Below are 12,064 nucleotides of genomic sequence, written 5' to 3' on the forward strand. Positions count from 1 at the left end.
TGTGTGTGTGTGTTATTTACATGACTATGTACATGAGGCTAATCTATTTACACGGGAAGGTGCCTGGTGCCGAGAATTAGGGTGTCACACCAACAACGAAATGAACATTACATACAAACTACCGGAACGATGAAACAGGATAACAGAACAGATCAAAGAGTCCAACATTGTAAAACTCATAAGTCAAGTCTCTGAGGTGGGCGACGATTTCTGGTTGACCGCCACAAGGGTGGGTCAGGAGCCACCGGCTGAGGAATGGGCTGGGCCACAGCAGAGTGAGGAGGATGCAGAGTTTCCGGAATCTCCACATAGTCCAGGTTGGGGACAACAGGAGGGCATGGCACCGGTGGAGGATCACGTAGCGAGCGTGGAACGAGACGAAGGGCACGCCGATTGCGGCGGCAAATGGAACCATCTGGCAGATGAACCACGAACAAGTGGGGAGACACCTGCCGAAGAACCACAGCAGTTGCAGACCAGCCACCCTCCGGAAGATGGATGCGGACGTTGTCATTCGGCGCCAGAGCAGGGAGATCAGTCGCCCGAGCGTCATGCGCCACCTTGTGTTGTACATGAGACTGTTGCATCCGCTGAAGGACCGGAACGTGGTCGAGGTCTGGGACGTGATTGGACGGCACCGTGGTCCTGAGGGTGCGACCCATGAGCAGCTGGGCTGGCGACAGGCCCGTGGAGAGTTGGACCGAACGATAGGCCAGCAAGGCGAGGTAGAAGTTGGATCCTTGCAGAGGAGCCGTTCGACGATGTGGATGCCCTTTTCCGCTTTGCCATTGGATTGGGGGTGCAGGGAACTGGATGTCACATGCACAAAGTTGTACCTGCTGGCAAAGTTGGACCATTCCTGGCTCGCGAAGCAGGGGCCATTCTCCGACATCACAGTGAGTGGGATGCCGTGACGAGCAAAGGTCTCCTTGCAGGCACGGATGACCGCTGATGATGTGATGCCGTGCAGGCGTACGACGTCCGGGTAGTTCGAAAAATAGTCTACAATCAGAACATAGTTCCCGCCAAGCACATGGAACAGGTCAACACCTACCTTAGACCAAGGGGACATGACCAACTCATGGGGCTGTAGGGTATCACGTGGTTGGGCCGGCTGGAACCGCTGACAGGTGGGGCAGTTGAGCACTGTGTTGGCGATGTCCTCATTGATGCCGGGCCAGTACACAGCCTCTCGGGCCCTCCGTCGGCACTTCTCCACGCCAAGATGGCCCTCGTGTAGCTGTTCCAAGACGAGCTGGCGCATGCTGTGCGGGATCACGATGCGGTCCAGCTTCAGATCGTCTCTGATATTGTAGAACTGCGGGCATTGGCCCTTGAGCCACCCGTCCGTCATGTGGCGCATGACACGCTGTAGTGGGGGGTCAGCCGCAGTCTCGCGGCGAATGTGGATAAGGTGTTCATCTGTGGCCGGCAGATTGGAGGCCGTGAAGGCTACATGGGCGTCAACCTGGCAGACGAACCCCTCTGGGTCACGCGGGGTGTTGACTGCCCTGGACAGAGCGTCGGCTATGATCAGGTCCTTGCCCGGGGTATATAGGAGCTGGAAATCGTACCGCCGGAGTTTAAGCAGAATGCGCTGGAGGCAAGGGGTCATATCATTCAGGTCTTTTTGTATAATGTTGACCAGCGGGCGATGGTTGGTCTCGACAGTAAATTGGGGGAGGCCGTACACGTAATCATGAAATTTGTCGACCCCAGTCAACAGGCCCAGGCCCTCCTTTTCGATCTGCAGGTAGCGCTGTTCCGTGGGGGTCATGGCACGTGACGCATATGCAACGGGGGCCCATGATGAGGCCTCATCGCGTTGCAGGAGCACCGTCCCAATGCCGGATTGGCTGGCATCCGTTGAAATTTTTGTTTCCTTCGTGGGATCATAAAATGCCAATACCGGGGCCGTGGTAAGCTTGGTCTTAAGCTCCTCCCATTCACGCTCTTGGGCGGGAAGCCATTGGAAGTCTGTCGTCTTCCTGACCAGGTTCCAGAGAGCTGTGGTATGGGGGGCGAGGTTGGGGATGAACTTTCCCAGGAGGTTGACCATGCCCAAAAATCGGAGGACCGCCTTCTTATCCGCTGGCTTCTGCATGGCCATGGTGGCTGCCACCTTGTCCGCATCCGGCCACACGCCCAACCGGGAGATGTGGTCCCCTAGGAACTTGAGTTCCGTCTGGCCGAAGGAACATTTGGCTCTGTTGAGGCGAAGGCCTTGGTCCCGTATTTGTTTGAAAACGCGCTGGAGGCGACTGATATGCTCCTGAAAATGATGGACCAAATGATGATGTCATCAACATAGACGCGCACACCCTCAATGCCCTCCATCATTTGCTCCATGATCCGGTGGAATACTTCTGATGCCGATATAATCCCAAACGGCATCCTATTGTGGCAGTATCTGCCAAACGGGGTATTAAAGGTACACAGCTTTCTAGTGGACCTGTCTAGTTCAATTTGCCAGAATCCTTTCGAGGCGTCAAGTTTGGTGAAGATGTTGGCCCGAGCCATCTCGCATGTGATCTCCCCGCGCTTGGGGATAGGGTAATGTTCCTTCATTATGTTGCGATTCAGGTCCTTTGGGTCAATGCAGATCCGGAGCTCGCCGGAGGGCTTCTTTACGCACAGCATGGAACTGACCCAGTCGGTTGGTTCCGTCACTCTGGAGACCACTCTTTGGTCCTGGAGGTCCTGCAGCTGCTGCTTGAGGCGGTCCTTGAGGCGTGCTGGGATTCTGCGAGGTGCATGAACCACAGTCCTGTTTGAGCTTTGTAAGTGTATGGAAGCGTGCCCACGCCTTCGAAAACGTCGCGGTGCTGGTCGATGATGGCATTGAGTTGCACCCTGAAGTCCGCATCCTGGAAGGCAGACGTGTCCTCTGGAGAGAGAGAGTGTACTCGTTGAACGAGGTTTAGGAGTTTGCATGCCTGTGCGCCTAGCACAGAGTCCTTCGAGGACCCCACAATGTCGAAGGGAAGGATGGCTTTTCGCGACTTGTGCGTCACTTCGTGTTGGCATGAACCGGTAGCAGGAATGATGTTGCCATTTTAGTCCACTAGTTGGCAGGTCGACGGAAGAATGGTTGGTTTAACCCCAAGGGTCTGAAAGGCTGACCACGTTAGGAGATTAGCGGAAGCACCAGTGTCCAGGCGGAATCGTATCTGGGATCGGTTGACCGTCAGGGTGGCACACCACTCGTCGTCTGGATCAAAGCTGTGCACCGACAGCGGCTGATGGTTTTGATTCAGGGACAGCCTGTTCTTTGTTATAACAGCGACTCGAAAAGGCTCCCTCGGGTCCTCGGTGTCACTGGTCTGCGGGAAGTCGGAATCGGACTCGGTTTGGGTAAGGTATCTGCTTGTTGCAGGGTTCTTCGGAGGTTTATTTCATTTCCTGGTTCAATTTGAGGCATTGTGCTCTCATTCCAGGTGAAGGAAGGTTGTTTTACAGCTTTAAAAGATTTTTTCTTTGATTTGGCACGTTTCCCCTTTAAATGGGCGTGGTTCGGGGCCTCTGACGTCATGACGCGCGTGATGTAGCACGTAGGAGACATTTGCACATGCGCAGATCGCGGTTCCTTTACTGATGGCCGTTTTCGTGATTGCGCATGCACGGCGTCGCGCAACTGCGCAAGTGCAGTCCCTTAGGAAAGATGGCTGCCGACCAAAATTGTTCTCTGTTCTGGGATTTCAGCTTCGAGGTGAGTACTGGCGCTTCTCTTACCTTTCCTTGCTGGTTGGAGTGTGTTTTCCTCACAGTATTTGCCGAATTTGTCCAGGACTGCCTGGAAGTCGCTTCTGTTTTGCCCCTTGAAGAACTTACATTTTTTTAAAGATTTCTTCTGCTCTGGCACCGGCGATGGTGAGGAGCAGCTCTGTTTTTTCAGGATCGTCCAGGTCTTCTAGTTCGGCTGCCAGCAGGAAGATTTCAAACTTTTACCGGAATGCCCGCCAGTTTTCGCGGAGATCGCCGTGGCACTGGAGCTGCTGCGGAACCCGGATCTTGAACATCTTGCCTGGGTATCGTTGCTGGTTGTCACTGTACGCTGAGGTGCCGGCGATGCAGAGCAGCGGCGGCGGGTTGATGTTCTCCATACTTCAGGATGCCGGAATGCTGATTAGTTGTCTTCGAAGTGCTAGTATGCAACCATTCCTTGTACCATGATGTGTTGGGTGTTCTGGATCACAAACAGGTCACCAACACTGGAAGTGGTGCAACTCTATTTTATCATAAGGTTAATTGTATTAACATACATTGAATTGTGGGTAAATGCAATACCAGCTTTAACTGTTGACCCTTGCCTAGTCCTAACCAGGTGATGCACTCAGCACATGGTGAATTTCTGTGATGCAGGCTGTGAGCTCTGTGCCCCGAGCTGGCTGCTGCTAGAATGAGCGGGAACTCTCCTGTCCCCTGTCTTTATAGTGCGTGTGCTCTCACTGGTGATTGGCTGCGATGTTGTGTGTGTTGATTGGTCCCACTGCATGTCCATCAGTGTGTGTGTGTGTCTGCACCATGATATACTGGTGTATATTATGACAGTATGTTTGCCTTTATTAGCCGAAGCATAGAGTTTAAGGGCAGAGTGGTTATGCTGGAACCGTTGGTTAGGCCACAGCTAAAGTATTGTGTGTAGTTCTGGAATCCACATTATAGGAGGGATATGATAGCATTGGAAAGGATCAGAGGAGATTTACCAGGATGTTGACTAAGCTGGAGAGTTTTAGTTACGAAGATTGGATAGACTAGGATTGTTTTATTTGGAGCAGAGGAGACTGAGGGGGGGGACATGATTGAGATGACATTATGAGAGGCATACATAGAGTAGACAGAAATAAACTTTTCCTCTTGGTGGAGGGATCAATGACCAGGTGGCATAGATTTAAGGTAAGGGGCAGGAGGTTTAGAGGGAATGTGAGGAAAAACCTTTCACCCAGAGGATAGTGGGAGTGTGAAACTCACTAACTGAAAGGGTGGTGGAGGCAAAGACCCTCACAACAGTTAAGAATTATTTAGATGTGCACTTGCGATGCCAAGAATTACAAGGCTATGGGCCAAGTGCTGGAAAATGGGATTAGATTGCTTGCCCTACATTTCCCCTGTGGGAATAAACTTTAACAGTCTGCGTGCTATCTCTCCTTTGAAGATAGTTTATTGTTTAGCTCCCATAGTTCCTGCCAACATTTGATTCCAATTTATTTGACGCAGCTGCATTCTTACCCCATTGAAGTTGGCTTTGCCCAAGTTAATCATTTTTACTCTAGAATATTCTTTGCCCTTTTCCACAGTCAATCTAAATCTTATTATACAATAATGACTGTCCCCTAAATGATCTCCTGCTGACATTTTATCTACTTGACAGGCATCATTACCAAGAACCCGGTCCAGCAATGCCTCCCCCGAATTATTACTACGTTCCCAAGTTTCGTGTCATCTGCAAACTTTGAAATTATGACTTGTATACCTAAGGCCAGGGTGACATTTAGTCAAAAAGAGCAGTGGTCCTAATGCAATCCACTGGAGAGTATTACTGTATTCCTCCCTCTCGTCTAAAAACCAACCCTTCACCACTATGCTCTGCTTTTTGTCCATTGGCGAATGTTGTATCCATACTGCCACTGTTCCTGCAGAAACATGGAGACATAGAAAATAGGACCAGGAGTAGGCCACTCGGCCCTTTGAGCCTGCACCATCATTCAATATAATCATGGCTGATTCCCTAACTCAACATTATACTCTTGCGCTCTCCCCATCCCCCTTGAGACATTTGGAGTCTAGAACTCTATCCAAATCCTTAAATACATTCAGTGATTTAGCCACCATAGCCTCCTGTGGTGGAGGATTCCAGAGGTTCACCACCCTCTGAGTGAAGCCGTTTCTCCTCATTCAGTGCTAAATGGCATACTCCATATTCTGAGACTGTGACTCCTTGTTCTAGACCCTCCTGCATCCAGTCTGTCCAGGCCTGTCAGAATTTTATAAATTCCAATTAGATCCCCCTCTCATTCTTCTAATTCCAGTGAATATAGGCCCCATTGACCCAATATCCCCTCATATAACAATCTTGCCAACCGAGGAATCAGTATGCTGAACCTTCGCTGAACCCCCTCTATGGCAATTATATCCTTTTTTAGATAAGGAGACCAAACCTGCACTCAGTACTCCAGGTGTGGTCTCACCAAGGACCCTGTACAGCTACATTAAAATATCCTTGCTCCTGTACTCAAGCCCTCTTGCAATGGAGACTAACACACTATTTACCCTCCTAACTGCTTGCTATGGCTGTTTTTTTGCTTTCAATGACGGTGTACTGGAACACCCAGGTCGCTTTGTACATCAACATATCCTAATCTATCACCATTTAAATAATACTCTGCCATTCTGTTTCTTCATCCAAAGTGGGTAACTTCACATTTATCCACTTTATACCACATCTGCCATGTATTTGCCCACTCACTCAGCTTGGCGAAATCACCTTAAAGCCTCTTAACATCCCCTTCACCATTCACATTCCTACGAAGTTTTGTATAATTGATGTATATTGTGAATATACCCCCAAGCACTGATCAGATTGGTGAGATAGGCAGACACATGGTGTCGTGTTGGGTGTTCTGGTTCACAAACAAGCCAACAATGCTGGAAGTGGTGTGACGCTATTTTATTAACTGTTTAACTATGCGTTAGCATACTGTAAACATGGGTATAAGCAATACCAGCTTAACTGTGGACCCTTTCCTATCACTAGCTATGGTGAGGCACTCAGCACATGGTGAATGTCTGTGATGCAGGCTGTGAGCTCTGTGCTCTGAGCTGGCTGCTGCTAGAATGAGCGGGAACTCTCCTGTCCCCTGTCTTTATAGTGCGTGTGCTCTCACTGGTGATTGGCTGCGGTGTTATGTGTGCTGGTTGGTCCGACTGCGCAGAAACAGAGAACGGGTGTGAGTGCGAACAAATCTTTGACAGTGACAGGACTCATTGAGAAGTCTGTTCAAAAGATATATGGGGATCCTTAGCTTTATTGACAGAGGAATAGAGTACAAAAGCTCATGGTATGGGGTAATGTATTGACGTGGATATGTCTGGTTGGCAGATAGGAAGCAAAGAGTGGGAATAAACGGTTCATTTTCAGAGTAGCAGGCAGTAACCAATGGGTACAGCAGGGCTCAGTGCTGGGATCCCAGCTGTTCACAATACACATTAATGATTTGGACGAAGGAATTGCATGCAATATCTCCAAATTTGCAGATGACAATAAGCTGGGTAGCAGTGTGTGCTGTGAGGAGGATGCAAAGAGGCTGCAGGGTGACTTGGGACAGGCTGGCTGAGTGGGCAGGCTGGCTGAGTGGGCAAATACTTGACAAATGCAATACAATGTGAGTAAATGTGAAGTTATCCACTTTGGTGACAACAACAGGAAGGCAGATTATTATCTGAATAGTGACAGTTTAGGAAAAGAGGAAGTGCAACGAGACCTGGGTGTCATGGTGGAATAGCCACTGAAGGTTAACATGCAGGTACAGCAGGCGGTGAGGAAAGTTAATGGCATGCTGGCCTTCATAGCGAGAGAATCAGAGTCTAGGAGTAGGGGTGACTTGCTGCAGTTATACAGGGCCTTGATGAGGCCACACCTTGAGTATTGTGTGCAGTTTTGGTCTCCTAGTTTGAGGAAGGATATTCTTACTGTTGAGGGTGCCCAGCGAAGGTTCACCAGACTAATTTCCAGGATGGCAGGACTGACATATGAAGAAAGACTCAATCGACTGGGCTTGTACTCACTGGAGTTTAGAAGAATGAGAGGGGCTCTCATAGAAACATATAAAATCCTGATGGGACTGAATAGGCTAGATGCGGGAAGAATGTTCCTGATGTTGGAGACGTCCAGAACTAGGGGTCACAGCCTAAGAATAAGGGGTAAGCCATTCAGCACTGAGATGAGGAAGACCTTCTCTCAGAGTTGTGAGCTTGTGGAACTCTCTACCACAGAAAGCTGTTGAGGTCAGTTCGTTGGATATTTTCAAGAGGGAACTGGACGTGGTCCTTGAAGCTAAAGGATTCAAGGGGTATGGAGAAAAAGCGGGAGTGGGATTTTGAATTTGCATGTTCAGCCATGATCATATTGACTGGTGGTGCAGGTTGGAAGGGCCAAGTGGCATACTCCTGCACCTATTTTAGCACAGTGGTTAGCACTGTTGCTTCACAGCTCCAGGGTTCCAGGTTCGATTCCCCGGCTTGGATCACTGCCTGTGTGGAGTCTGCATGTTCTCCCTGTGTCTGCGTGGGTTTCCTCCGGTTTCCTCCCACAAGTCCCGAAAGACGTGCTGTTAGGGAATTGGATATTCTGAATTCTCCCTCCGTGTACCCGAACTGGTACAGGAATGTGGCGACTAAGGGATTTTCACAGTAACTTCATTGCAGTGTTAATGTAAGCCTACTTGTGACAATAAAGATTATTATTATTGTTATTATTTTCTATGTTTCTAAAAACAAAGACATTATGCAAGCCCTTTGTAAACCATTGGTTAGACTTCAGCCGGAATATTGTGTTCAATTTTTGGCACTTTGGAAACAATCACTAGGCCTTCGAGAAATAAACAGAACTTAGTGATTAGAATGGTACCAGGGTTGAGGAACTTTAGTTTTGTGGAGCGATAGGAGAAGTTGAGGTGGTTCTGCTTAGAACAGCGAAGGCTAGTAAGAAAATTGACACATGCATTCCATTTAGTGGAATTTTTTGAGGACATGACCAGTGCAGTGGATAACGGGGAGCCAATGGATGTGGTATATCTGGATTTCCAGAAAGCCTTTGACAAGGTGCCACACAAAAGGTTGCTGCATAAGATAAAGATGCATGGCATTAAAGGTAAAGTAGTAGCATGGATAGAAGATTGGTTAATTAATAGAAAGCAAAGAGTGGGGCTTAATGGGTGTTTCTCTGGTTGGCAATCAGTAGCTAGTGGTGTCCCTCAGGGATCAGTGTTGGGCCCACAATTGTTCACAATTTACATAGATGATTTGGAGTTGGGGACCAAGGGCAATGTGTCCAAGTTTGCAGACGACACTAAGATGAGTGGTAAAGCAAAAAGTGCAGAGGATACTGGAAGCCTGCAGAGGGATTTGGATAGGCTAAGTGAATGGGCTAGGGTCTGGCAGATGGAATACAATGTTGACAAATGTGAGGTTATCCATTTTGGTAGAAATAACAGCAAAAGGGATTATTATTTAAATTATAAAATATTAAAACATGCTGCTGTGCAGAGAGACCTGGGTGTGCTAGTGCATGAGTCGCAAAAAGTTGGTTTACAGGTGCAACAGGTGATTAAGGAGGCAAATGGAATTTTGTCCTTCATTGCAAGAGGGATGGAGTTTAAGACTAGGGAGGTTATGCTGCAATTGTATAAGATGTTAGTGAGGCCACACCTGGAGTATTGTATTCAGTTTTGGTCTCCTTACTTGAGAAAGGACGTACTGGCACTGGAGGGTGTGCAGAGGAGATTCACTAGGTTAATCCCAGAGCTGAAGGGGTTGGATTATGAGGAGAGGTTGAGTAGACTGGGACTGTACTCGTTGGAATTTAGAAGGATGAGGAGGGATCTTATAGAAACATGTAAAATTATGAAGGGTATAGATAGGATAGATGCGGGCAGGTTGTTTCCACTGGCGGGTGAAAGCAGAACTATGGGGCATAGCCTCAAAATATGGGGAAGTAGATTTAGGACTGAGTTTAGGAGGAACTTCTTCACCCAAAGGGTTGTAAATCTACGGAATTCCTTGCCCAGTGAAGCAGTAGATGCTCCTTCATTAAATGTTTTTAAGATAAAGATAGATAGTTTCTTGAAGAATAAAGGGATTAAGGGTTATGGTGTTCGGGCTGGAAAGTGGAGCTGAGTCCACAAAAGATCAGCCATGATCTCATTGAATGGCGGACCAGGCTCGAGGGGCCAGATAGCCTACTCCTGCTCCTAGTTCTTATGTAAAACCTTGAAAAGTGAATAGTGAGTAACTGTTTCCAGTGTCACAAGTTCAGTAACCAGTGGACACATCTTTAAAGAGAAACAGAATGGGGATCCTTCTTTTTTCACAATGAATTACTGTGATCGGGATGTACTACCTGAAAAGGCGAGGAAAGGAGATTCAAGAACACATTTTACAAGGAAATTGAATAAATACAAAGGGGAAACAATTAAAGAACTATGGAGAAAGTGCAGGGGATGTCTCTAATTGAATAGCTCTTTCAAATAGCCAGCACAGACACGATGAGCCAAATGGATTCCTTCTATTTTGTATAATTCTACAATTCCGTGATAAGTTGGTGATATGGATGAAGTGTTGCCCCCCTGCCTGCCCAAGAATGGCAATATCAGCAAATACTTGGGTGTAATCCCCAGCCTCTCTCAAAACAAATGCATCTGCCATTGGAACATGACACATGCATTTTTCATTCCACAAAGCACCACTGTAATTGTCATATTCCTTCTGGTTTAACAAATACAGTACAACTAGAACTTTGCACTAAGTTGCAACTATGATTTATCATTGGGTCTTGGATTATCAGATGTTTTGCTTCTCCACCTTCTCCAGGGTCATCTTTGTGGTGAGTTTGGAGGCTGGAAGGGCATGTACATAAGCCGAATAGTGATGTGCTCCAGAGCCCCTGCTGCCTTCTGGTCTCCATCAGATTAACATTCTGGGGGGGGGGGGGGAAGGACAATAGTCGACCCTCCTGCCCCGCCTTCTAATGAGGCCCTTAAGTTGTCATTGAATGACCAACTATGGGCCACCACTAGTGTTAACCCAGTGGTGGGTGGGCCTGTCGACATGCGGCGTCCATGTCAGGTAAAGTTGTGTGACCAACTTGTCACGTCAGGTGGGGTGGGAGGGTGACCCTCGATTATAGACGCTCAGTGCCTGACCAAGGGACTGGACACTGGGTAGGGAGGGTCATTGAGGGCCCTTGCTACTGACCATCTACACCTCTCTCCCTGTGATTCTGACCCACCACCCCCCAATCCCTGCCCCGCCACTTCACTCCATTACTTACCTGCGGCCTGGGTCACTCCATGATCCTGGGACTTCAGTAGGTATTTTTCTTGCAACCGACACCATCTCTCGTGGCGTTGCTGAGCACAAGAACTGATGGCCTCTGATTGGCCAGCAGCTCTTGGTAGGCGAGATCGCTGCTCCCTGGGCCTTGCTTCCCAGGGGAGGTCCACTGTTGACCTCACCCTGAGGGGACATTTGAGGCCTTGTTTTAACATCTCTAGCTAAAAGACAATGGGACAACACAAATGGGTCAGTTCACTTTGGAATATGGGCTAACTAGGGATTATGGTTCAACAAGCCTTCCCAAAAAGAGGTAGCCGGAGCCTCTTCAGCCAGGAAGCGAGAACCCCCAATGCCTCAACAAGATTCTGACCATCAAATGAGAATTAATTTCTGTCAAAATTATTTAGGTGATGACCATTGGTCCTAGGATTCCCATGTAATTCCCAAATCTGCATTTGGGGTCTTATGTGGAATCCTGCTGGCCACATGAGTGTTGTGGTTATACCATTGATGCACCAAGCCAAAAAGGCATTTAGCCAACTCACCCTTGACAAGCATTTCCCCATTGATATTAATACAGGTGCTGAAGTTCAGTCCCGAAAATTTCAAAAAACAAGAATTGAGAACCTTTGAGGTTTCTTGAGGTAATTCTGACAGGAAAATTGTTTTCCAGAAGGCTTTATTTACTGCTGTTGAGACAGGCTGTGACTGACACACTCACCTTCGACACGCATGAGCGCAAAGACAGAAACAATGAAAAGAAATCGACAGTGGTAGAAATAGAATCACTCAGATAAAGACACACAAGAGATAGAAACAAAGAGGAAGGCAGTGATAGACATTCAATGAGAGATTAAGACAGACAGATTCAGAGACACAGACGTGGGCAAATAGAGGAGCAGGCAGGTCATTTTTAGATATGAGCAATGCCACTCAAGACCAACTATTATTAGAGCAAGTGATTTGTCATAAGAAGACTTGCTGAAAAATGCCAGCTATCCTTTTTATAACA

Source organism: Scyliorhinus torazame, chromosome 6 (genome assembly GCF_047496885.1).
Source record: "Scyliorhinus torazame isolate Kashiwa2021f chromosome 6, sScyTor2.1, whole genome shotgun sequence".
Lineage (NCBI taxonomy): Eukaryota > Metazoa > Chordata > Chondrichthyes > Carcharhiniformes > Scyliorhinidae > Scyliorhinus > Scyliorhinus torazame.